Raw genomic sequence first — 27,339 nt, forward strand, 5'->3', positions numbered from 1 at the left:
TGTGCTGCCTCCGAAACCTCACAGAGCAACTAATTCCAGAAGTTTGCTGCCTACCCTTTAAATATATTTTAGGAAGCATTTCTTTACCGAGAGGATGGTCAAGCACTGGAACAGGCTTCCTAGAGAGGTGGTCGATGCCCCAAGCCTGTCAGTGTTTAAGAGGCATTTGGACAATACCCTTAACTACATGCTTTAACTTTTGGTCAGCCCTGAAGTGGTCAGGCAGTTGGACTAGATGATCATTGTAGGTCCTTTCCAACTCAAATATTCTATTCTATTCTACTCTATTCTATTCTGTTCTGTTCTGTTCTATTCTATATAGTTAATTTTTAAGCCATCTACAACTAGTATCAATGAATGCCCTCGAGTTCTAATACTTCAGGATTTAGTGAACAACAGCTTTTATTCATCCTATTCATCACCTTCAGGATTTCATAAACTTCAATTAAATCCTCCATCAGGTTTTCTCTCTCCAAACTCAGTAGTACCAGCATTTTTAGTCTCTCTTTGTTGCTACTTTCAGAAAGATTTGACTCAAAAGCAGACACACCAGCCCCTTCTGGTGACCTTATAGCTTTATTCAAGACTATGGAATTCTAAGAAAGAAGCTCCAGTGTGCTACATGATATTCATGTATGATAACTGAAAGAAGTTGGCAGCTAATAATGGGGAACACTGAGGAACAATGGGGAAATCCTTTGAACTATGCACATGCTATAGGAGAGGCTGAAAATATCAGTTTTATTTATGTCGAAGGAAATAATACAGAACACTTCAGTGTTTTAGGAAGGTGTCAGGAGTGTTGTGTGCAGGAGTTCCTGTGTTAGGAGGCTATGGATGCCATGCAGAAGAATCTTGTATAGATCTGAGCCTGGTATGGATAAGAAGATCCCAGTTCCCTTTATTTTTCAAAAGGGAGTCCTTTTCCTGAACTGATTTACAGCCATTCTGATGAAAATGGGAAAATTAAGAATTAAAATTAAGAAAATTAAGAATATGGCAGAGCCCTGTCATCCAGCAGTCAATCCAAAAGACAGGAGATAGATGGGCTCTTTTGGATAAAAGGTCATGCTCTGGATGGCAGAGACATTCTGCCTCTGCTTCGCTTGGTTTCTGTCTTGTTGAACTTCAGCATCCTAATGCAGGTACCATAAGCTGAGAACTTAGTCCATCCTACACTCCCTATATAGATTCAAATCATAATTGGACTGAATGACTTTGAAGGTATGTATGTCTCCTTGTTGAATACAGAGGGAACCCATGGTTATACAGTTCTGACTTTAATGTTTCTGGTACACATTTCAAGTAGCTTTCCTGAATCTGGTTTCTCAGACCTTTGCTCAACTGGAATGTTTTGTCTGTTAGTAAAACATGTAATTACTGGAAAGAAAGAAAAAAACCCAAAAACCTAGCTTTGATTTTATGGGTAATTCAAAAGCTACCTTTGTAACAAAAAAACCCAAAAACAACCCAACAATTATTTAATTCCTCAGCCAAGACATGCTCTCTAGCAACTTTCTGAGGAACGCACAACTAGTAGGCAAAGCAGTATAATTTAAATTTCAATTGTGGAATAAGTCTAATTGTCTACCGATCACCGTGTTTTTCTGCAGGAGAGAGGCAAGAAAGATTTTTCTCTGCAAGCTAAGGGCAAGCAGACACCAGCAAGAAAACACAGAACAATTGTTTGTGACTTGAACAAGAATGAAGAGAGAAGCCTTTTATCTGAAATGAATGAAATGAGATAGCCCAGAAACACAAACTACTGAGTTTTACAATGGAGTCTTAGGAGCTGATTTTTTATTATTGCATGTACTATAGATGAGCCTGTTGTCTAGCCTAGACCAGAATCTGCCAGTGTTACTCACATCGATGTCTAAGTTCAAAAGGGAGCTCTAATCCAATAGTGTTGTTCTTAAGTGCAAGGTATGACATTGTATGGACCTAGCAGAACTTAACTGAGGTTATTCATCGTCTCTGTGCCACCATGGTGGGGTCTACTGTATCAGCTATCTGACAATCTGTTTCTTTGCTGGTAGAGAGTTTCAGGGCTTCCATATGGTATTACACTGTTTTTCAGCAGCTATTCTTCAACACAAGGCTGAACTGAATTATTGCAATCAATAAGTTAGCTGAACAGGACTTCTTTGGTTTGCAAAGGAATCACGTCACTGAATTTTCTATCAACATATTTCTTCCAAATTCCATACCATGAAATACAATAAGTGGGATTCCAACTGAGCTGATGTTTTTGCTAAAATATGAGGATTTTCCTACTCTCCAAGCTGCTTTGCAGATCACCATACAGGTGCTGTTCTGATTGACCTGAATCACTGAAGCCAGCGTGTAGGACAAGGTCTCTGAGACCAAAATCTAATGAAAACTGAAAGCAGACAGTGCAAAGAGCTTGCATTTATGCTTATGAGTCTAGTAAGCATGATGAGTTCTGTGTTCTATAGATTCCACTGTTTATTTCAGCTCCAGGCTGCAGTAAATATTAAGGTGGGTATTTTCCTCACCTTGGCCTGTTCTTCAGTGGATAATATAGCATAATTAATTTTAGTATAATTAATTTTGGCAGTAAGAGGGTTCAAAATTAATTTAAGCCTTCAGTTAATCCTAATAGGTGCTGCTGAATCCATTTATCACCATCCTTTGTGACTGGCAGCCAGCACAAAACCCGGTAGTAAATGCAAAACTGGCTGCATGCCCACAGAGTTGGCAGGCTCTGAGACACTGAATGAATGAATGAGAACATGAAATAAGCAAGAGAACTTCGATTTTATATGCAAGAGCCCACTGGAGCTCCAACAAAACTCTGTTCTGTTCAAATGTCCCTGCTAACACAACACAATAAGCTGACAAGAGACAGCAAATCCACTTGACTAAAAATAAAACTGAAATCCAACACGATATGCTTGCAACTGCAAGACGAGCATTTTTCCAGCCTAAGCAAAAGTCTGCAATTATCCCAGGGACTGGATGGAGGCAGAGGGCAGGAAACCTAGGATGACTGGATTATTCATTGCAGTCTGTTCTCCTGTTTGCATTGTATTTGGTTTATGTTGGCCCCCATTGCACTTCTTACTTGATAACTGCATAAAGAATTCATTCGAATGGAGGTTGCCATTTACATGGAAAAAAATCAGCAATGGCTGTGCCTTGCCTGGATTCACAGGTAGCATCCTGAGAAAAGGGCAAGGAATCTTTTTTTTTTTTTCCTTTTCAGAAAAGAAGTGTTTTTATTTTTTATAATTGCACTGAGGAGTGTCAAACAGGAATAAAATTTAATAGAATTAATTAAAAACATTAAAAGAGAAGTATAAGGTATTGCTTTTCTTATGCTACACATGGTGGACAGACAACGCAGATGATTTGCTCAAGATCACACACAAGAAATAAGTGGCAGAGTCTAGAACTGGACCCACATACATTAGATAGAAATGAACCATGATTAGTAGCTGCAGTCGATAACCAGTAAATCTAGGTCTATAGCTTCAGACTTTCAAAGACATCTACATGTTGTTGTATTAAATATCTCAGCATCAACCACAAAAGTAATTGTTGCCTAATCTCAGCCTTCAGATGATCCTGTTTAGACCTTGTAATATACAAGAAAAGTCTGAGGTAGGGGTTGAGGGAGCTGATGTTCATTTAAATGACTTTACCTATTACCAGGAATGAGTAATCACCCCAAAAATTCAAGTTGTTCTACTCATACAAGTTCAGTCACAAAGAAAACTTCCTGAAGGTCAAAATAATCAGTATTTTCATTGTCCTACTAATGGGAGGAAGGAGGACATAGAACCAATAGCACTAAAGGACTGACTGAAAACTTATCTAACATGACAATGATGTTGGGATTCAGGAAACATGACATAAGTAAACAAGAAGTGCTGGTTTCTGAGGTAGATGAGGTAGTGTTGACACTCAAGCTTTTAAACTTAGAACTGATCCGATTTGTTTTTCATTAATAGTGTTACTGATGCATAACCCATCTCCCTATCTCAAGAAGAATGAAGCATCTCACTCAGATTTTACTTTCTGCTCCACTTCACTTCCTGGCACTATAACATGCTGAACCTTTTAAAAATAACCTGATAATTAAAACACTAACATTTACTGACGCACCATCTGCATTTGACCTACTTCTGGATTAAAACTTTGATGGCAGTGGGGATGGTGTCCAGGACATGCTCTTGGCAGCAAACTATAACCTGCGTTACAGAGGAGGACTGTTAATCTGAGATCCTAACATGAGACAACTCATTGGGTAGCTGAGTCAGTTCTCAGCATTTGGAAATGACAGGATCATAAAAATTGCTTCAAACTGAGTACCACATAAGAGATGGTATTACCATTTGAAGTAAAATAGTGTTCTCAGACTGTGTGAAAGATTCAATCCCGCATATGAAAACACTCCCCATACTAGTATATAATTTCCCTTGTGATTTCCTACTGACTCCAGTGTGGTGACTCTCCAACCCCGTAAATAATGAAACAATTTCTGCATCCCAATAAAGCCTTTCTTATAAAAGTATAACACAGGCAAACCTCTAACAAAAATGCTTTAACAATAATGAATGCTTGGTTTCAGATTCTTAGACTTCCTGACATCCTGAAAGCCATTTAGCATGCTGCTTTTGTCCATGTCTCTGTGCCCTGGAGAGCTTAGCAATTAAGCCAGAAGGATTTATTAGGATTTCCTAGGATGGCCCAGCAGTATATTTGAGGTGACAGAGCTTCAGATCAATTCCACTCCTCTGAAGCACATATGCAATGCACATACTTCTGATCACATAGAGGTGACTAAACCAGAAGTCTGTGTGCTTCCTTCTCTCATTTTGTCACAAAATTGCTCTGGGTACAGGTAGGTCACAGAAAGAGGCAAACAAAATATAGTGATGCAGATTCTAGTTGCTATTTCTTTTACTCCATTGTGGTAGAGCTATCACTTTGGGACTAAATTGAGCAGCTCTCCATCATATAGGAAAACAACACATTTATCTGGAAAACACAAAGTTATCTGCTTTTTTACACCCTGACATTGAACTAAGAGTTCAAATGACAACCTACTGATTAGTATTTTACAGAATTCCTGTGTAAGACACAAGCCAAGGGCTACAGAAATCAACGGGACTCTCTTATGGAGCACAACAGGTTTTGGACTAGACATTGAAGCTGAGTGATCCAGTAAGAACCCAGTTCTACTTTAGGCACTAACATTAATGTCTTCTTTCCAAAATTAGGACCAGCGGATTGTGTTTGGGTGTTGGCACTTCCCACCTTGCTTCCCAGGTGTCACACCCTGCATGAGGCACCCACGGTTCCTGGGATCAATCTCTCTTTGAGCAAAGGCTGGAGAACTCATTGGGTCTGGTCTAGTACCCTCAAGGTGTTTTGGTAACTTTCCAAACACCGTTTTGTTATGTATCACTCATTAGCTAAAAGGCAAGGGGGAAACTATTACAATTTTTTTACCCTACTGAATTTCTTTTTTGGCCACTACTGAAAACAGGAAAAAACCCTAGATATGCTCAGCCAGCCTCAGATGCCTTTTGCATACAGAAATCCTGACGTTGTAAAAGTCTGGGAGCTGGAAAGGAGTCATGAACATACCAGAGGCTGGAGTCAGAAGGTTTTTCATCACTGTGGCTGATCCCTGACTTTTGACCACAAATGATATAAAATGACAGGAGTCTTTCTTTGGAAGGTCTCTGTTCTTTCCTCATCCTGGCAGGGCAAGGAAATCTCAAGACGTCTGGTTGAGGGATACGTCTGTGTGGTGAGTGCCACAGCAGATGTAGGACGAAACCTCTGTCAAGCTCATCACTACGAGGAGCAGCTAGTCATATACAAGCCACAGTCAATTTACTTCTCATTGGGAGCAGCTGATCAAATTGAAGGGGAGAATGTGCAGGATCGAGGCTAAAACACTCAGAGACACACTCACCATGCTGGGTGCTCAGCTTGGCTGTGCCATGGGTTCCTTGGGGAGCTGAGGTCCTTGAGGAGGCCACATCCCACAGCAGCTCCTCAGGGTGTGCAGTGAGACAGACCTTGTGGTAGCCCCAGACCTCCACACCTTCACAGCATCTGGGCCACCAGGCTGGTTCCTTCTGGAAGCTTCCAGGCACCAGGCTGGTTCTTCTGGAAGCTTCCAACCTGCCAGGACAAGCTCTCTTCGGGGGCAACTATGTTTTCCTACCCCCGCTGGGCACAACTGATGGATCCATCAGGGTCCCACCAGGCTTTCCTTCTGGAAGCTTCCAGGCACCAGGCTGGTTCTTCTGGAAGCTTCCAACCTGCCAGGACAAGCTCTCTTCGGGGGCAACTATGTTTTCCTACCCCCGCTGGGCACAACTGATGGATCCATCAGGGTCTGGGGCCGCATTTCCTCACAGGGACATTCAAGCCTCTCTTCTTCTCTTTGCTACTCCTCCCTGACCTTGGCCCGGTCTCTTGTGCCCGCCTCAGCGTTTGTCTCAGCCAGTGCGGCAGCAAATCAATATAGAGTCACTCCCTGTGTCAGCTACAGAGGGGCTGCAGGATTTGGCCTTCAGGTCTGTGATCTCTACTGCAATAGTACGTGTACATTATGAGCAGAAGAGCCAGAAAGGATGAAAGAAGGTACAATTAACAGTTAGGATGCTGAGCTGAAAGAAGACATGGCCCAGGATGCACTTTGGTGAAACTTCTGTGACTATGGGGAGGTCATTCAGTTCTCTTTGCCTTCATCCACCCTATGAACAAGGATGACCCCCTTTCACAGTGTGTTGCCCATCAGCTTCAGGCAAAGATGCTGAATGGTGTAGGTGATATTCAGTAACAATTGTGAGTGCTGGAGATGGATGCAGTGCACCAAACTACAACACTGACCTACACGGGCATGAAAGATTTGTGTAGCAAAGTGATGTGGTGAAGTGATGTAGGTCCCTTGTGCAACGGTCTTCTATGTACTGAGTTTTAAAAGGCTTAAGGACCAAGGATTTATTTTTGTTTGTTTGCTTCATTCTGTTTTTTTTTTTGTTACAGTCGTTGACGTAGATGCAAGAGGTGAACTCTTAAGTTATTTATATTCAGATTTGTGAGGCTATCTTTCTGCCAAGTCTTTCAAGTATGTGCTAGCTACCCAATTTATTTTGTCCACATTTAGATATTGATTTTGATATCTCAGCACAGCATAGTTCTGCGTGACACTGAAAGACACGTGTATGCACACTCTTTCAAATTTATCCCTTAGAAACCTAAACCTAAGGGAAGAGAAGCGTCTAGACCGTTGACTACCTAAAGAATTTTATGGCATTTCTTGCTGAGTGTGTAAAGCATTGGTGACCAATCTTGTTTTCCAACCTGAAGCAAACTTTCCCACTGCTGCAGCAACTTCAACCTCTGCTTGCTCCATCTGTAGCTACCACCACTCATTGCACTACCTCCTTCAGTGTGTAAAGGCCAGAGCCAGAAACTGGGATAGGGACATCCTCGAGTGAGAAATTAAAGTTTATGAGAAGATGCTTAAGTTTGTAAGAAGAGCTGAAATGAGACGATCATTATTTTCCTTGATGACATTTGTTGTTTCAGAGAAATGTCATGTTTCATGTGTGTACTAACCACCCAGGAGGGACTGGAAAGGAACCTTGTTCTTTCACTCCTTGCTGCATAGTGGTATTCATATTGCATTTGCATTCAAATACTTCTTGAGAGTCTGATTAGTATGTCTTTGTCACAACAGCTCAGTGTTAAAAGAGTGACTGGGTTAGAGTCAGAAAGGAATTGTCTCCCAAAACAGAGGAATCACTGGGTGTTGGCCACTGGTTTTATGGCCTTTCTCTGCAACATGGCTTGCTTTCAAGGGTCATTTGGCAGAGATGGAGCCAGTTCTGTATTGCTTACAGTCTATTTCTCTACCCGCTATGAATCCAGAAGCTTCAGTCTCTACTGAGAATAGACAGTCCACTGGAAAAGTCTCACACTGCTTATGAATCTGCTACTGCCTGTCCTTGAGTTTTATAGGCCATTGGAACTAGATGTGATGCTGATGTTCAGATCTGATTTTCCCTGCAGTTTATGAGCAGTTGGATCCATGGTTTTTGGATCACACATATCTCTAGTGTCAACACCACAAAATGGATGTGATAAAATGAAATGAAAAACCAGCAGTGCTCTGTCAAGACCAGCCTGGTTACTGCATAATAGAAATTAGTTCTTGACAAAGACTTTTGCTTCTGTAATGCCCAGAGGACTTGTGGCTAAGATAAAGCCTGATTTGTTTAATGGCTTTCATGCCCAGAAAGAATAAAGACATGCTCTATCCACACATCAGCAGCTGGACCTCTGGAAACCTTTGCTTAGAAAAAAAAAATAAAATGGATAACCATCTTTTTGTCACAAGATTTTCCCCCTTCCCCTCTTTTCTCGGGGCAGTCGGCAGCACTTTGCAGCTAGTAAATCTGTTTGGCAGGTAATCTGCCACCCATAGACCAGATGCTGCTTTGGCAAGGTTAGCTTTCCTGTTGCCATGGCAAAGCTCAGGCAGGCAAATGACACGGATGCCATGGCATGTTGCCAACGTAATCTGATGGCACAGGCCTTTGTTAATTGAAAGAGGGAAGAGGGCTGGTGCAGCCTGTTTTTCCCTGCCAATAAAGGCTGAACTTTGAGCAGGGTGCAGGACTAATTAACTGCCTCCACCAGCTGTTGGCTGTAGCATGCCAAATCTGACAAGTGGCCAGGGCCATGCATCCTTAACCCTTGCTGTCTTTTGGAGGATAGGCAGCAGTTAGTGAAGCTGTTGGAACACTTGTAAAATTTTCTTTTCTTTGAAATACATCTAGTGAAAAAAAACCCCAACCCCAAATGAGTGGAGGAAAGTGGTTATGTTCCTCCTGAAGACCTGTGAACTTTTTATTTTGGTTGGCTAATGAGTCCTCCTGTGAACTGGTGAAGCTGTTGGGACACAGCAGCAGTTAAGTCATGTATATACTCTCCAGGTGCCTTGCAGAATGAAAAGGTGATGTGCACTAAAAATTTCAAGAATGACTAGTGATATGTTAAAGGAATCTGATTTGGCGGGGGGGGAACATCTCCAATTCTGGCCATGTTTACCTATAGACATCTCTAGCTCCCACTGTGCTAGGAAAAACAGAGCAGTTTGTGTTGGAGGAACTATGAAAGGAAGCCTTTCTGAAAGTGACTGGGAATAACTCATAGGCCCTGGGGTTTCATCAGAGGTTTCATTTCATGTCTTCATCTCCTGCTCCATGGCATGGCCAGGACTTTGGATAAGCAAAGACATACAGTGTAGGCATGATCAATAAAACTCAGGGACCCCACAGACTTCAGCTGCATCCTTCTCAACCAGTTTTGAATTTACATATCCCACTTAATGGTGCCCAACCCAATCACCCAGAAACAAAAGAGAGCAAGTGAACAAGGAAAAGAGAATTTGCAGCAGATTTTCCCCTCTGCAAATCACCTCATTTTGCTCCACAGTCTACAGAGTCACTGGCAGCATTAGAGACAAGTCAATACTGCAGCAATACCCTCACTAGTTCTGCCATGGCCAGTAGAGATATTAATGCCAAATATATGACAATGGCAGCAAAGAAACACAACTCTCTTCTTTTTTGCTCCCAGGAACTGTTCTTACACTCCTTGTCAGTCCTACCAAGAGTTCTTCCTGTATAAGTATCATCTTTTATTGTAAACTTTTAATTACACACAATGAGTTGTTTACCTGGTTTTAAGTGATTTGGCGGCAAAGCACAAAAATGTTCAAGTAATCACTGTCTGTTTCTCAGGATACTTAAAACATAGCTGCTTGGGAGCCCAGCTACAAGCCCAGAGACTCAAACACTCTCAGGGCACTCATACATGAACATTTGCAAACTGAGCTCAGAAGGGTTAAATCAAACTCTTTGTATTGCAAGTGAAACTCACAACTCTGGCCTATGTAATAAAGATAAGACCAAAACTCCTTGCTATGATGCTGACCATAAAACCAGTTTCTATGACGGCTCTCCTGTTGTTACCATAAACCTGCTGTTTATGGTTGCTATATTGGCATTTCATTGGCTACTGCCGGACATCACTACTGTTACTTACCACCTTGTTTCATCTTGCCATCATTCATCCCAACAGGTCCTGCAACATTCCAGCCCTTTTACAGTTAGTGGCATACAGGATCCTACACCCTCCTCACAGAAGGGCCCTCCTCTTGGGGCAGACCCTTCCAGTATCCTTTGTTTTTTTGCTGTCTGTAGTCTCTCTCCAGTGCAGGTTGCAATAACTGTCCATTTCCAGCATCCTGGATATAATTCTTTTCACTATTCATTTTCAGGTGAATTAATTTCATTTATTTCACTTATGGAGTAAAGTCACCCAAACTGTTCCTTAAGTGACAGGCAAATGATGCCTGTCCCATCCAGTTCATTCCTTTTGCTAAGTGAAGGGAAGGGGGCTTTGTCTTTGGACATCTGACTTGCCTGTCTTACTGCTCAGCAACCACTATCAACGAGTTCCCCTCTCACTGCAGGTTTCAGCCATGGGTCTTGCAGCTGTAATGGATAAAATCTCTAAACTAACAGCATCTTTAGTCAGGGATTAGTTTTGCCAATGTGTGTCTACATGGAGAGAGAGAGAGAGAGAGAGAGAAAGAAAAAGAAAAACAGACATAGTATTCTGTTGTTTGAAATAAGTCTGTTGCTTAAAAGGCTCTGGGCAGTGTAATTTTTACTTTTATAGGCATGGCCTGGATGTGTTTGACTTTTCAAATCCTCTATTCAGGGATCCAAAGGGGTCTGTTTATAAAATCTGCATCTCAGACTCCTTCCTATATGAAGTTCAGAGAGCAGTTTTTACTGCTGTGTATAAATTTGTCCCTGATGCTTTATCCTTGGAAGAATCTCCTTCTAATTCAAACACTTCCTTTCACAGACAAAAAGGGTGTCTTAGGCAGACTGTTTCCTATACACACACACCCCCACACATACTTACAGATATATATATATATGTATATACAGAGAGAGAGAGATGTGCTCTGGCTGCTGTGGGAGTCTTTGTACAAAGTCTGAAACATTAACTGTACAAGCAGCAGAGGAAAATCAGTGCTTCTTTTGATCAGTTCATTTCTCCTGCCAAGTAACTGCCTCTGTCCTTTCATACCTCAGGCTGCCTGCAACAGTTGTCAAGTCTCACAGAAGGAGACCGAGATGACTCCTACCTCCTGTTCCCACCAGAAGTAGGCCTGTAATTCATGCATTTGCACTGCAGCACCGTAACTTCTCTTGTGCTTGTTAGCTGGTTAGACAGTTGGAGGTATAGTGGGGGAAGAAATAGGTCAAGGACCGAACTGAGGTCGGGAAGTATGTCGTATAACGGTACCCTATTTTCAAAAGCCTCCTTGTCAGTGGTGGAGCCTTGTGTATGGCACCTCCTCCAGCTGACCTGAAATGTGCCAAACACATGCCTCGGTGTGTGTTTTTCCCACACCCATTCTGTGCCCGTACTTACTGGTTTTTTTGGGCGAAAATACTGGAGTTTATTTGCCTGTTTAAGTTTTTGACTTGTTATAATAAGACTCAGAAATACAATTTTTTTTACCAAAAGGTTTTTTTTCAGTTTTATGCCATAGCAATAGAAATGAGAGCTCAGAGAGTTTCCACTAGCATTGCAATATTAGAATAATCACCTTCCCCTAGTGCATCCAAGGCTTCATCCATGTCTTGCACATTCCTGCTTGTAGCATCCTGCAAGGGCTCCCTTTCCCGCCAGCATATTTACATGTGGAAAGCATCCTGTGTTTGCAAGGGTTATAAGGCACATATAACCTAGGGTCACAAGAATTTGGCCCCCAGATGCAATCACTGTTGCTAAGAAGGTCATGCATGCATTGCAGATATTAGAAGCCTGTCAGAGGCCTGCGCAGTGTTTGTAAGCAGTTAATTAAAATCATGTATTTAGACACATTAGCACTTCATTCTCTATGTGAGTGTGATATCTGCAGGAAGGGAAGTGCTAATCTGTTAGCAGCAATTGCATCATGTATATAGATCTTATCACAGTGTCTTCACTTTTCCTTTCAGTCTTTTACTGAAAGCTTTCAAACCTCGTATCCCTCCAAGCCTGAATCACAGCATACCGCCTATTCACACAAAGCAAGGTCTTGTTAAGTGAGTCTGCTATCTCTGGTCCATATAACACTTTGTGTATGTGCAAAACTAAAAACAGGTAAACCACAGTAGCAGACATGCAAAAATCTTGTCATAGTCATAATACTGTAACATTTCTTCATTTTCCTGGAAATTAATATTTATTTGAAGAAATCAAAAAAGATAAAAAGTCCAATTGTTTTGTTTTTTTAAAAAAACCCTTTTACTTTCAGTGGTGCATATCACTGATGAGATTGCTCAGTACCTCAATAGCTCTGTTTTGTATTTGGCTCTCGATGTGTATCATCAGTAGAACTGGAGTGGCTAAAAAACTGTTGCTGATGACACATAAGTATCAGAAGTTAATGACAGAGGAATGTTTTAAAGAGCAGCTGCCTGAGGTAACATTTTCTTGGATTTCAGATCTGAACATGAGCCCTTTGAAATGTAATGGATCACAGGAGATTCCACTGAGAGTTGTCGTGATGACAAATCATTAATCAGTTTTGCTATGAATCAGATATATTGGTCATGATAGAGAAATCAGAGGAGCATTTCCTGTTTTTGACCGCCACTATCAACATTTTGCATGGCTCTGGGCTTCAGAGTTGTGTTAAAACTCATTATTACAGAAAGGGACCATTTATAGAAGTTCCTTTAAAATGGACATTTTTGTAAACACAAGTTTAATCAAGCACAATAAGTAAAATAGATAACATTGAACGAAAAAGGGTTCTGGTAGCCACTACATTTTATCAACAAATACTTAGATACTACTTGACATCTTGTGTTTTGTGCCAATCATTTTTGAGCTACTCTGTTTTTTCTTTATTTTGAAATTTAATATTGGTTATAGATGAAAGCAGAAAACTGTTGTTTTCTGGAAACCTAAGTATAACTGACCTGATGTTGTACAACAGTCAGGTAACACAAAGTGAAAACATTCTTGGAATTGATCCGTAAGAAGTAGTGCTTGTTCTCCAATTGAACATGTTTTTGCTTTTACTATTGTGGTTTCATTGCTTTACAAACTAATCGGTTTCAACCTGCTTAGAACAGGAAAACCTAACATACTCAGGGGTTAGCTGCTTCCTCCACTCAGTAAATTTGGTTAAAACACAAATTTACAGAAGTTGTAGGGCTGAAAAAAACCCTGGGTGATTAACATAAAACACCATTTAACATTTATCAATGCTTAAGATTTTTTGCTAGCTGCAATACAGGGAATGAGAAAAAAATAATGTCATAGTACGATGTAAAGTATAACTCAATAGACCAGACTATATGCTCAGGATTATCCAATTCATCTACATATTTAGACTCTGTGACGTAGTTCAGTGAAAATCAAAACAGAATATACTTGCTAAATGTTGCTATAGGTGGCTGGAAAGTTAGGGGAAAGAATTGACTGAAATTTTGTAGGCTGAAAATATGTCAGAAATTCCATCCCCTTCTATGATCAGCTTCAGTGCTGGGTAATGCTGACAATGGAACTGGTGCGGGGAAGAAATGTCTCCTTAATTCCCACCCCAAACCCCAACACTTCACTGTCATTCATGGAAGAAAACTCAAACAAATTATTTCTTACAAATAAAAATTCCCTTCCTCCCCCTCACAAACCTCTCTAATTTTAGATTGAAGAAAATGTCTTTTGTGAGAAACAGTTGTTTGGATGATGAAAGGAGAAGCTTCTAGGACTCACTGTGGAAAAAAAGGTATCTTTTAAGGAAAAATATTATGTTTGAAAAAGGATAAGAGGAGGGAAATGGATGCTCCAAAGTTTCTGATAATTTCCTCTAAGTCTTCAACAGGAAACTACACATTTCACCATCATTAAATAGCATAATATTGTTCTACTTCGGTACGCAACTCAACAAAGCATAATCAAATATACTACTGCATGGCATGTCATGAGGATAAGCTTTTTTTGTGAGGTTATAAATAAGTCTAGGCTGAGAGGAGCTTAAAAGAATCTGGTTTTATTTACAATAACAATCTACATGATGTGGAAGAGCACTTTTTACCACAGCCACTGACATCCGCCTGTTGGGGGACTAGGAACACCCAGCAAGGACCAAATATGATTCTATTTTTGTGAGGCATTATATTATTGATAAAAAGACTTTAGAATGTTTTTACAATGGAGTCCTTATATGGACCTTAGCGTGGAGGAGAAGCACAGGTTTTGTTGGCTGAGTGAGCAATTCTAATACTTCATCAGCTCGGGTCATTTATAGTACTTATATTTCACTTTCACTCTCCAGTCAATAGCAAAGAACACATCCACTGCTTAAAGCAAGATGGTCTGCTGGGGACAAACAGCCTTAGCACAGACCTGCCATTCTACCAGTGTGTGATCTTTTCTTATTTTAACTGTGGGAGATGAAAAATCAACTTTCTGTGAGACTGGGTTAGTCAGTAATCCTTGTCCATGGAAACAAAAAATAGCTGGAATCAAGGAAAATTTAAAAGAGCAATGGTGCTGAAATGGGTAATGGTTTATCTTCTCCTGAGATTAGGGCTTCAGTTTCCCTCCCTGACCATCAGCACTTAGATAAACAAAACATCATGCTGCTTCTGAAACAAACAAAGGACTGAACATAAATCCCTCTCAATTTCCTCCCTGCTCCCTCCCGCAAAAACAAAATTAACAAAAGTCCCTGCCTCACAGGTTTCTCCCAGAGACATTGAACAGACAAAAAAAGAAAAAAAAGAGTTTCTACTCTTTGGTTACCAGGCTTTTCAGGCTTGGTTTCAGAGAGGATGGTAATTTTGTACATGACCTCTTTTATTACCTCTTCTTCCTCCTCTCTTCCACTCCCAGCACTCCTATATCAGTTGTAAGAATTACCCTCAGAGAGGGTACAGTGTACCTTGTACTTCACTTTCTCTGCTGAGCATCACAGTATTCCCCACTCCTTTTATGGCTCCTTCCACACAAGAAGGACCTATCGCTAAATAGCTTTTCTGTTTATCATTCCTTATCACATTGGAAGCAATTTCAGAAGGTTTTGATTGCTGTGTAGGCAGTATTCAACTAGATAAACATGGGCGCACAGCTTAAAGGCGTCCTGATGTAATCTAATTCTGCCCTCAGCTCCCAGCAATTAAGCAAGATTTGGTTGATTCCTACAACTTTGTTTTCACACCATAAAATTCCTTGGACTTTTTGCTATGTTACACATGCATAGGTGAGGATTGTGTCAGCACTGTATACGGCAATAATTTCACTCTTTGGTCAGTCAAATTCATTAGATGAATGACACCAAAGCTGTGTAAAAGCATAAATGTGCATAGGACTAGAAGGAGGACGTCCGCACTTGGTGCATATACGGCCTACACCTGTGCAGATCTTTCTTTCTCAGGTTTTTATATCATACCCATTATGCTGGTGAGCATCCTCAAAATCATCATAAGAAGTCATGTAGGATGGGGTTTTTTTTGAAGAAATACCTGCTTTCTTCAGGATTTCCCTGCAGAGGTGGATCCCTGAGCATTTTTACCCTCATTGGTCTAAAGGGATCTTCCAGAGTTCACAGCTGAGTATGTTAGGGTCTGTAAGGGTGCACTGTGGAAATTTGCATTGCAAACGTGGAATTGTAGGAACTGTGTATGCTGATCCTGGTGTGGGCAAGTTGTGTGCAGTGAATGAGGGAGGCAGGGTGAGGCTGTTGAAACAAAAATGATTTCAAGCTCCTTAAAATCAATTTATATCTTAGGAGGTTTGGAAGACCATGTGGGTGAAAGCTAACTCGAAGTCAGTAGAGGATTGTGTGTGTATCAGAGACAAAGCAGATTCTTGCTCTAGCAGGTCCAGAACCACATAAATCTCACCCTGACATACTCAGGAACTTCCACCACTCAAGTAATAGACTTAATCTCAAAAATTCATTAGACTGCAAACCTTGTAGAGATGGAAAAACCTAAACAATGTTCCTGATAGGTTTTTGGTGACTATGAGAGTTTTGGTATATGTCTTTTGTTGGAAGTATTGATCATTTTGATATTTTCATTAGTTAATGAGTGATTTCAGAACAGTACATCTCCTACATCTCAGAATAAGCTCTGTCTATAATGTATATATTTGATGCAGTGTAGATGGATTCCTTTGCTTGAGAAGTCACGTGTCTAAAGCAGAAAACAAGTTTCCACTTCTTTTCAGGTCACTTTCTACAGAAAGGAAACCAAACCTCTGACTTCATGAGAACAGAAAGAAAAAACAGTATCAATTGAGACAAATTTGACTTTCTCAACTCCTGAAAACATTATTAATCTTGTACCAATATTCTTACATGGCAGTGCGACTGACAGTTACTTTTCAAAAGGACAATTATTAATCTTCCAGGTTACCATATTCAAAAACCAGTGACTTAATTTAGGTTTCTAGATCTGTACGCATAAGAATGGAAATAATTTGTGATCTTTTGAAAATAACTCAGTCTGTACAATAATCCACCTTTAGAGTCCTGTTTTGTAGGACTTTTCTCTAGTTTTCAGGAACATCTGAAACTTGTCAGTTGAATTGAAAACTTTTCTGAATTATCTTATCACCTTAGAACATGTGATTGAGATCCCAGAAAATCTTCAGTCTGAAGAGGAAACAACCCTTCCCTCCTCATCCCTGGCTACAAAGTCCTCTCCTTTCCCAGCCTGTGACTTGTCTGAGACAGAGATGTCCTCACCACCCTATTTCCCCATGACAGAACAGAGAAGTTACTTATCTGCTCTTTGGGTGGGAGAAAAGGTTAGAAAAAGACACAGGGCTATTAACTCACCCACAAAAGGCAGAGCTGTCTGTGTATGCACAGTGATATACCATTGCACACTTCTACCTGGGTGCGGAAACAAAAGATTTGCTTGTGGTGAGTAACTGATGCTGCAGGCTCTCTTCTTTGTGTGACAGCTGATCATACACAGAAAACAGGAAAATTCCTTTAATTTTTCTCACGCAGGTGCATCATCTAAGAAAGGAAAGGCTCTTCTGCCTCCTCCGTAATTTGGACTGTACCTTGTTCTTTCCACTCTTCTTCCCACAAATTGAAAAGCTCAGAAGGTGACGAGTGTATTTAGAAATGAAAGGCTTAATATCACTGGAAATTTCTGAACTCACCACTGTGGTAGTAAATAAGTTGACAAAGCAAAAGGTTTCATGTAGAGGAAATACCATTAATGGAGGACAGGTTTTTAAACAAAAATGCAAAGTTATCACTGGAAATATTTCTCTCATCTCAAACCTTGGATTGAAAATGCTCTAGATTGATGTGAGTTCCCATATAAGACTTTGGGTCTGGCCAGCTATTCTCAGCTTGCAACCCCAGAGGTTTCCTGAAGAGTTTGTCAACTAGACTGTGGTAGGCATCTTCTCAGGAGGCTTAAATTTATTACACAGAGGCTTGCACCTCCCCTTGAAGATATTCAGGGAGTTACAAAATGAAAACAGTTTGAAAAGCACTGATTTAGACTGTTATGAAAAAGCCCAACAGAGAGACAGACACCCTGGCTATGTTCTATTATCCTCAAGAAAACCCTTCTTGTCAGGAGGACTGAACTGGAGCCAATAAATGACCATTCACAGCTAATGGGGAAAAAAAAAAAAAAAAAGAAGAAAAGTGCTGTTGGTTAGCTGGCAGACTTAATGCAGCTTTACTGGGGCTGAGTATCTTTGCGTGAGTGTTGCTTTAGCCAAGGAGCAGCTCCCAATCCTTGTTACACAACTCAGTGAGGCATAATTCCCTTAATACAAAGCCAGGAAAAACAAAACACATCAATGAATCAGAAAAGTATCTGACTGAGAACAGTGATCTCTGCAATCTGGAATTTATACTAAAAGTCCAATTGTAACTAATGTTTACAAGATGCAGGTTAGTAAAACAGCACACACAAACCCTCCACTTTTATTTTGTATCCCTTGCAGTCCTAACTTGCTAGATGAGAGGAAATGTTTGCATTAATTAGCGCATAGACTTGAGGGCCAGTAGTCCTGGGTTATTTTCCAAGCTCTGGCACTGATTTGCAGTTGTCCAATCCTTGTTTATATTAAAACCATGTTTACTGAACTGGTTCAAGAGTGCTTAAGGCTACAGTGATTTAAGCACAGTTTAGCTGGATGGAGTGAGACATCACTAAAGTAGTGCTTTCTGCCTACTACCAGTAATGCTTTTTTGTCATAAATCATAGTAGCAGTAACCTTTAAAACCAAAACTTTTGTAATTGACTCACCAAAAGGTACTCACACTTCAACAAGAGCTTCTGGGTGTGAGTCTTATCCTGTGTGACCCACCTCTACCCTGTTTTCTCATGTACTGAGTCTCAAATTCAACACTTCAAAAGTGTTTTTTCTCACTTCCATTTGTTTGTAATATTTCCAGAGGAAGATGAATTGATCAATACAGAGGGCTTTTAAAAGTCAAAGCAGTCACTGTATCTGTAAGGAAAAAAAAAGTCTCCTTCTATTTGATCTGAAAAGGTTTACTTCCATAAAAACATCCAGCCAACAAATACAGGGATGTTATGAACAATATTTTTGAAAAACTATTGTCACTTACTTCATCTTCATTTATACCATGAAAAATACAGGCCATATTCTTCATTAATGTACCATAGTATTAGTTTGAATTTTCATCTTCTGATAATTTTGTCCCATTGGAACAAGTGGCAATTTAAAAAATAAATTCAAAAGTATTTCAGGTAGCATATTTATCTATACTGGCAAGACTAAATTATACCAGACACTTAGAAGGCTCAAACTGTTTTTTTTTTAATAAATTATTTTGTAATTAAAATGAATTAGATGCTTGTGACTGGAGCCCTCAGTCAGGTTGGAGGTCTAATACAAAACTATAAGGGACTAGCTAAGAAGAAAGGAACTAATAGTTTATTTAATATAGTCAGTTAGTGACCTTGCTGCAAAATTTTGGACTGTATTAATGAAGAAAATTGCTAGTGGCAGAAATCTGGAATTGCATCAACCATGTTGTGAAAGATGAGAATATCAGAAGTTCATTTGGACACCAAATATTAATAATAATTTTTGTTATGAAGTGTGTGCCCTTCAGTTGAACATGATACAGAAAGAGATCTGAATGCATCGATCGGTTTCAGAGGACTCTGAGACAACACTGGGATTTGGCCAAGTAAAAGGTAATCCAAAATTGTATCAGGTGAGATACTGCAAGTATAGCGCATACAGTTAATGTGTTCAGTCACCATCACCTCTGCTCATTCAAGCTGGAAACAGGAAGCTATTGAGACAGGGAGAACTGCCCTATTCCTCCCCAAATTTCCCAAATAAACTTACATGCAGTGAAAAGATATGTATGCACCGAATTGAATGCTTTCCTGCTCTTCAGACTTGCTGCACATATGCACAGCAGATGTTTAATACCTGAGCAGTAAGTCTGACACCTCCAGGGATACAATGTCCAGGGGTAATACTTCTGGGAAGTGTTGGACCAAGCAGATATACTATTGAGCTCAGCATGTCCTGCAGAAAGACTTAAGATTTTTGGACCCAGCCTGATTAGAGTTAATACACAGCGGGTTTAAGTGAGACAGAAATCCCTGAATGCATATATAAATCCACAGATTTCTTACAGAAATATAAGACATGCTCATGTAAACCAATAATGAGGGGAAGAGAGTTTCACTTGTAAGAGGAGCCCGAAAGCATTGGCTTGCTTAGTATGTCAAAATTAATACTGAGAAGGGATGCCATTGCTGCCTCTTAATGCATCAGGGTATATTTCATGGAAAGAATCAATTATTAAAGCTATAGAAATATGTCAGCATGAGGCTGAATGAGTGAAAACTGTCCATGCATGACTCAAGGCTGGAAACTGGTTGCAAGTTTCTAATTGACAGAGGAGGGAGTTTTCTGGAACAACGGGAATAGAAGGACTGAAAATAAGGTTTATTGTGGTCTTAATCTATTTGGAAGCAAGATTGCATGCCAAAGGATGTCTGTGACTGCCAGATCAATACAATCAAGATCCTGAAGTCACATAGAGTGAAAGGTAAGCAGGGATTTGGGTGTGGTGGGGCTCATATCCAGACCATGAAGAAGCAGTATCACATGAATCAGTTTAGACACAGCTTCAAGGGTTTCAGCCACTTCCACAGTGGAATTCTTTTCTTCTTTTACTCAGAACCACATCATCTCTTCAATACAGCTTTTCAAGCTTGTGAAGTCAAGCAGACAAAGAGATTTCAATTCAAATCAGCAACAGGCTGAGTTTCTTAAAGCTGAGCTCTAGTGGTCAGTCTGTAGAGGTTTGACTGATTTGCATTAAGAATCTGACAGTGCAATACCAGTTCACTTTTTTTTTTCAAAAATCCAACAGTGCAATACCAGTTCACTTTTTTTTTTTTTTAAATCCTTTAAACCAGCCTTGCAGGCAAAGAAATTTAAAAACAGGATTGTATGATTTCCACCTTTTCATCTAGCAGTCTGGTAGATATACGAATTTAGCAAAAAAATGAAAACAGAGCTAACACAGATCAAACAGGAAAAAACAAATATTCATGATGCTTTGCCTACTGTAAAGAAATGTCAAATGTTATTTCAGACATGTGATCTATCCATTAAACTTTTCCTAAACTTCTTCCTATAGACAGTATTTCTTTTTATTTCACTGAGAGATGTACTTCTGTAACCAAGTTCAGGGGCTGTGCAGTTTAGAAATACTTCGTCTCAAAGTGCAAAGGCAAAAACTCTCTGCCATCACTCCTCTGCTTGATTTTTACTAGAGGATTTTTTCCTGTATTTTAGAAAAAATTACCTAGCGATGTATACATAGGTATGGGAGTGTGCAGTTACACAGAAAATGTATTTTAGAGGGTGTTGACAATCCAACAGAAAAATGTATTTTTCTGTTGAATGTTGTTCAGTAAAAACCGGAATATTTCCCTTGGCTTAATCCTTACAACTCAGTCTCCTGTTACTTTGGATTGTCCCTGTTGACAAATAATTACTGAAATGCCCATCAATAATGTTACAACCCATGATTATATCATCCTTTGATGGAGGACTCTGCTCTTTAGCCCTTTTTTTGACCCTTTCCCCACATACTAAAAATAAAAAAAATGAGGTCAGTGTCATGAAAAGTGACAAGCTAGCTCTTCACCTGCTGCTTCATAGCCAGATCTGAGAACAGGTGGAAACATCTAGGACTTCAGAACTATTATCTGCATTTCATTTGCCACTTCATTCCACAAAAATCCTCCTTGTTCTCTTCACTTCTTAAAAGTGGTCACTGAAATACTTAAACCTCTAAAAAGAAATAGATTGTGTATAGCCTGAAGGTAAAGTTTATCCCAGGAAAACTTACAAACTGAGGTCTTGGAAGGTTGTGGAAGAGGAGTATCTAAATGACCTCCTCATTGAAGTCTGGAAGCTACAGATGGATTAGCAGCAAGCCTGCTGGAAGTCATAGAATCATAGAATCATAGAATCATTGAGGTTGGAAAAGACCTCTAAGATCATCGAGTCCAACCGTCAACCCAACACCATCATGCCCACTAAACCATGTCCCTAAGCGCCTCATCTACACGTCCTTTAAACACCTCCAGGGATGGGGACTCAACCACTTCCTTGGGAAGCCTGTTCCAATGTTTAACCACTCTTTCAGTAAAGACTATTTCTGATACAGGCCAGGATGCCATTATGCCAAGGTATAAAGAAAGAGACACAAGCGTTAAAACAAGTGGCACTCCCCACTTGGCAATGTATAATGCAGAGGGATTGCACTGTCCTCCCCAAAGCTCAGATGCGTCTCACCTATTTTGCTAATGTCAGGGTACATCTCCAAGCATGTGGGCTTTATGGTAGCTGGGAAAGAAGCTCTGGATTGCTGTTTTAAGAATCTAAGGAGTTGGAATAACAAAAGATTTACCTCTAATGAAATGAACATGGCGGTAACAAACACACGATGCAGCAGGAGCTTGTGTTTTCTCTGAAGAACTGGCGCCTGATTTCCATTCGCCTCCTCTCAGCATGGAAGACTAAGTTTTATATCACAGTTTGGCTCTATAACTAGAATGATGTGGTGAACTTGATATGATTTCAGATGCACACTCGTTCACTAGTGCTGAGGATTCAAGGCACTCCTGACTATGTACTATTTTAATGCCATCGGTTAACTAGTTAATAGAGCAGTACAAAATTCCTAACTTCAACCTTGAAGGAAACATGCCTGTTCTAAACACTACTTGTGCACATACTTAAACACCCTAAATATGAGCACTCGACAGTGTTTTTATGAATCAAAGCCATAACTCACTCAATTTCTGAGTCCAGAAATTTTGTGTATTTGCATTAGCTACTGAATGTTTCTATAATAAGATATTACCATCTTTTTTAAAAAAAGTGTTGATATTGCTATGACTGCTCCATAATGATTTGATCATATTTCCATAGTACCTATTTTGTTCTTGATTTATACATAAGGTCCAGAAGCAATATTTTCTGATCTTACACTCTGTTTTTCAGACTAGATAGTTCATCAACATGCAACTGTAAGGTATTCCTTATTAATATTGAAAATTTTAGCTAGAACAAATGATGGGCAAATTGGTTACTAAATAGCCAGTGAAACAAAATCTGTCCTGTCTTATAATGCCATATGTATTCCTTGTCTGTCTCAGTAGCTGGACCACAAAAGTTTTTGCTGATGATAAAATTTAAAAAGAAGCAGTGATTTTTTAGACTACTGTAAGACTGATCTGCAGATCACTAAGTCAGTGGAAAGATTCCATCTGACATACATACTGTGGATGAGGCCCTTTATCCTTTCTATTACCAGTTGTAGACATCACTGACAAACACCACTTTTCTCCTTTAAAGGTCTCCTCCTGAGAGCAATTTTATGAGAAAACATCAAATGAGTAAGAGAATAATTTTAAAGTTAGTTTGATCTTAACTATGCGCAGTGCTGTAGAATAAATAAATATTTATTAAGCCATGCAAGAGATGTCACGTGAACTTACCAAAGACAGATTGAGTCAGAATAGCTCCATATCTTTTAATGAGAAATGAATTTTAGACAAAGAAACTTTGGTAGATTAAATCTATTCGGCTTTCAACATTATATGTTGTCACATGGGAATCCATAGATTAAATTGGAAAAGATGTAAATTAGTAAATGAATCATAAAACCAGTAAGGAGCTGGTTAAAGAGGATAAACCCATGGATTGTGCTAAACGGGAAGGGAGTTCCTCTAGAAATAGTTTTAAAATGCATCTTATTTAATATTTTTATTAGAAACTATGGCCAAAGTACAATAATAAGAGACTAATAAGATTTGTCGATGACACGAAGTCAGGAAACATCATCAACAAAGAGGAGAATTGGAACTTTTCAGAAGTGGAACAAAAAAAAAAAAGGGGAGACTGTAAGAAACACAAAGGACTGTTTGAGTACAACATGGAAAATCAGTTGAAAATGACAGAGACAAAACTAGTCTGGCCTTGAATAGTTGCAGGTTAATAACAATAAGTTTTCCACTATTCACAGTAGTGAAGTTCTTGAACAGCTTTCCAAAATAAGTACGAAGAAATCGAAGCAGACTGAGGATGGAGTTTGTTCAATTTATGAAGGGGATTATGAGAGTTCTTATTGCCTGCAGTAATGGGAAACTGGAACAGTGTTGTAGAACCTCATAAAGTTTGTTATTTCTAGCTTTTTTCTCCTTTTATTTTGCAAAATGTTATGTGCATTTTTTCCTTGCCCTCTCCAACAACTCAGTACTTTCTTAAAAATACGAGGAATTCTTGTAAGATGGCAAAAGGTGTAGAAAAAGACTGCAGGAAATCACTATTACAACACACAGAATAATTTTCTTCATATTCTAGGCTTGTCTGATTTGAAACGCTGGAGTGGTACTCTAGGGCTGTTTCCATTGCAACACATGAGGTGATTACATTTGAATTTGTTTCTTGGAGAAGACCCAGCAAAGGCACTCCAATGGAAAGTCCTGCAATCACAATACCACTGAGACTTTATTAACAAGCACCATTACATCACTGCTCACTTAAAGGACAGTTCATCCTTTTTTTTTTGTAGACAGCTGTGGAGGTGAGGAGACTGAAGACATAGAAACAAACCTGTCTTGTTGACTGACTGGTTTTCAGAACCCATAGACATGTGGGTAGAGAGAGTGGGCAATATCACTCTATCTTAAAGCACCAGATATTTTAGCACCTGTAGATAAGTAGTTTAAACTGTGGGAACCACTCAGGGGAAGGGTTTGCATTGAAAAAAATAAGAAACAAGAAGAAAAAAAGCAAAGTGAGTGTGTAAGTGGTTCTGTTTGTTACCTTCTAGCGGAAAAGTAACGCAAACCTCTTGGATCTATAATTAGAAAAAAGAGCAAAAACAATGTCAAAACTTCCTCCTCTTATTTTAGGATTCCTAGATTTCCTTTCTTTCCCTCACTCCTATTTTAATATTTTGGTACATTTAAAAGGTTTGGGTTTTAAAAAAAAAAAAAAAATCACAACTTTCTTGCCTATGTCTAGACCTGCTGTAATTATTTAGGCTTGCTAGGACAGCAGTACTGTGCTCTCACAGGGTCTTTGAGAGTAAACCTGTATCTGAAGAGATTATAATTGGCACATGAATGTCTGCCTGAGTATTCAGAGAATGATATAACATAAATGGGAACCATCTTCCTGTTTTTCAGTGATCATTAACAGTGAAGTCTGGTGATCTCAGTGCAAATAATGACATGGTTAACTATTTCACTCATGAACAGAGTGTGTAAAGAAAAAGTACAAACATCTATAATGATTAGCACTATATTTGCTGTGACTGGTAACTGTGCTCTACCAAGAAAGAAGCAAGCCTAGTTGGGCATCTGAGGCCATCCAGTGAAACGATGGGGCTTTCCTGAGCTGACACAGGAGGATCACCCTGGAAAGATTCAGAAGGAACTATTTCATCATACATCAAACATCGGTCCAAACTGCATTGTATGACACCTTGTTTCACCTGCTCGGGGTGAGGCAGGCTGGTTTGCTGGAGGTTTGCCTACAAACCACAGGTATTATGCCTGAAAAAATACCATGCCAGTTTTAACTCTCCAAGCGTTATAGAATAGTTTGGATTGGAAGGGACCTTTAAAGGTCATCTAGTCCAGCCTCCCTGCAATGAGCAGGGACAAGAGAAAGAAACAGCACACAGTTTCAACTCAGCTGAAGAAAACAAATATAATGTCATGTTTGGATTGAGTGATTTCTTGCAGACATTTTGGTAGATCCAAATTTTCAAGAGCAGGTGTATAAAGGTCTGACATTTAAGTGTTATTATGAGCAGAGCAGACTGTCTCTGACTACACAGGTGATTGTATGACAGTCACAAGGATGACTAGGGTATTAAGATGCAGGACACCATCTCTGCTGAAGGAAGAAGAGAAAAGATACAAGTACGCCATAAACAGGACCTGAAAGGTGGGAAGATATTAAAAATATATACCATAAAAAGGAAAATCCTCCCTTCCGTGTGTTTACATCCAGCCTCCTGCAGATGACATGAGGCTTTTCTTGAGGCCTTTCAACACTAAATGATAAAAAATTTCATCAACAATAAATGATTTCAAGAGCAGAAAAGATTCCAAGCAGTGTGACAAAGTGTTAGGACTTTTGGAAAAAGAGAATAATTTTATCGGCTGTATTTTAAGCCTGGACAGAGACTTTTATTAAACATTGAGATGTGGTGTATTTAAATATTCTCGGGACATCTTTCAGTCTTAATGTCTGAACTAGGTTCTTTATTTGGCCATATTTCTAAATGCAACGAGGACAACCTTTCTAAGAATGATTATTTACTTCATATTAAGAAATAAAGTGGAATCAAAGTGTTTTCTAGTTTTAGGGTACAGACTGGGCTGAGAACTGATTTTGGCTTTGTCTAGAGTTTTGGATTCAGCTTGGAAGTCCAGTATTGCCAGGTGTTGTATGTTTGGAAATATTTCAAGAAAAACATCTGGAATTTCATCTTCAAGGGAAACAAAGCACTGGAAGCTGTACTGAGTTGTCCAAAACCACACAGCCTCTCAGAGTAGAACCAGGAAGAGAACCCAGCCCTCCTAAGCGTATTGGGCTTACTGAAATTTCCCTGTCATTACATGCATTTTCATTCATTCTTACCCATCAGTCAGTCACCCAGTCAGCCAAATGTCTTCTTGGAAAACAGCAATGACTGAAGCCAGAAGAAATGCAGAGATTGGCTCAAAACCATTTCAGCCAATAAACAGATTGATTTTAAACTTTTGATTTAAAATATATCAGTAGTTAAAGATCTGATTTATTGCTTAAAGATCAAGATATTGCTGTCTTTCTAAGCATAAACACTAGTCATTTTTCCCTGATTACTTTTATTTGGCTTCTTATTTAGACTGCTACATCTGTAAGGTATCATGCATAGTAAATCCCTTTTGCTGTTGCCCTTCTCTGATCTCTGTACAGCTGTCTGTGTGCTGCAAGAGTTCTTTGGGAAGGGACCAGTCTGACATACTGTGGATGCTCTTGCAAGAAATAAATAAAGCAGGCTTGTACAATAATCTTTAAAGAGTTTCCTGTATCCATAGACGCTGTATTTTTAAAGCTGTCTAAAGAGACTGTATACCCAGCTCAGATTGCAATTACCGGAATTTCTGCCTTTAAAATTTGATGCTTTTGAAAATTTCAAGTGGATTATTTCATCCTCCAATATAAACCATCTTTCAGTGTGACAATGTTTGTCATATCTCACTCCTGTTGTGTAAAGAGCAGGTTTTCTAGTTCTCATAAGGTTGTTTAAACAGCTTTGCAAGTAACTTCCGTGAGACAGCTCTGTACTGTTTTTTAATATCCTAGATTAAAAAGGCTATGGAATGCTATATGGTAGGTGATACAAATGTAAGGGTTACTGTTCCACTCATCCCTTATTTCATGGAATTTGTGTTTCAAACCCACTTGGCAGGACTAGGATGCAGGTCAGAGATTCAGAAATTTTTATCCACTTGGGCATTTATGCCAAATTCGAAAGTTTGCGTATTTGCAGGAAACTGGCAAAAAAGCATATTTTTTTGATCAATAAATAACAAATCACAAGGTATTTTATTCTATTTGCAATGAAATAATTACTCTCATTCTGTCCTGCAGGGAGACCCAGACTATCAACTTTACTGCACTCTTCTTTTTTTTTTTTTTTTT

Source organism: Aptenodytes forsteri, unplaced genomic scaffold (assembly GCF_000699145.1).
Source record: "Aptenodytes forsteri isolate BGI_AS27 unplaced genomic scaffold, ASM69914v1 Scaffold383, whole genome shotgun sequence".
Classification (NCBI taxonomy): domain Eukaryota; kingdom Metazoa; phylum Chordata; class Aves; order Sphenisciformes; family Spheniscidae; genus Aptenodytes; species Aptenodytes forsteri.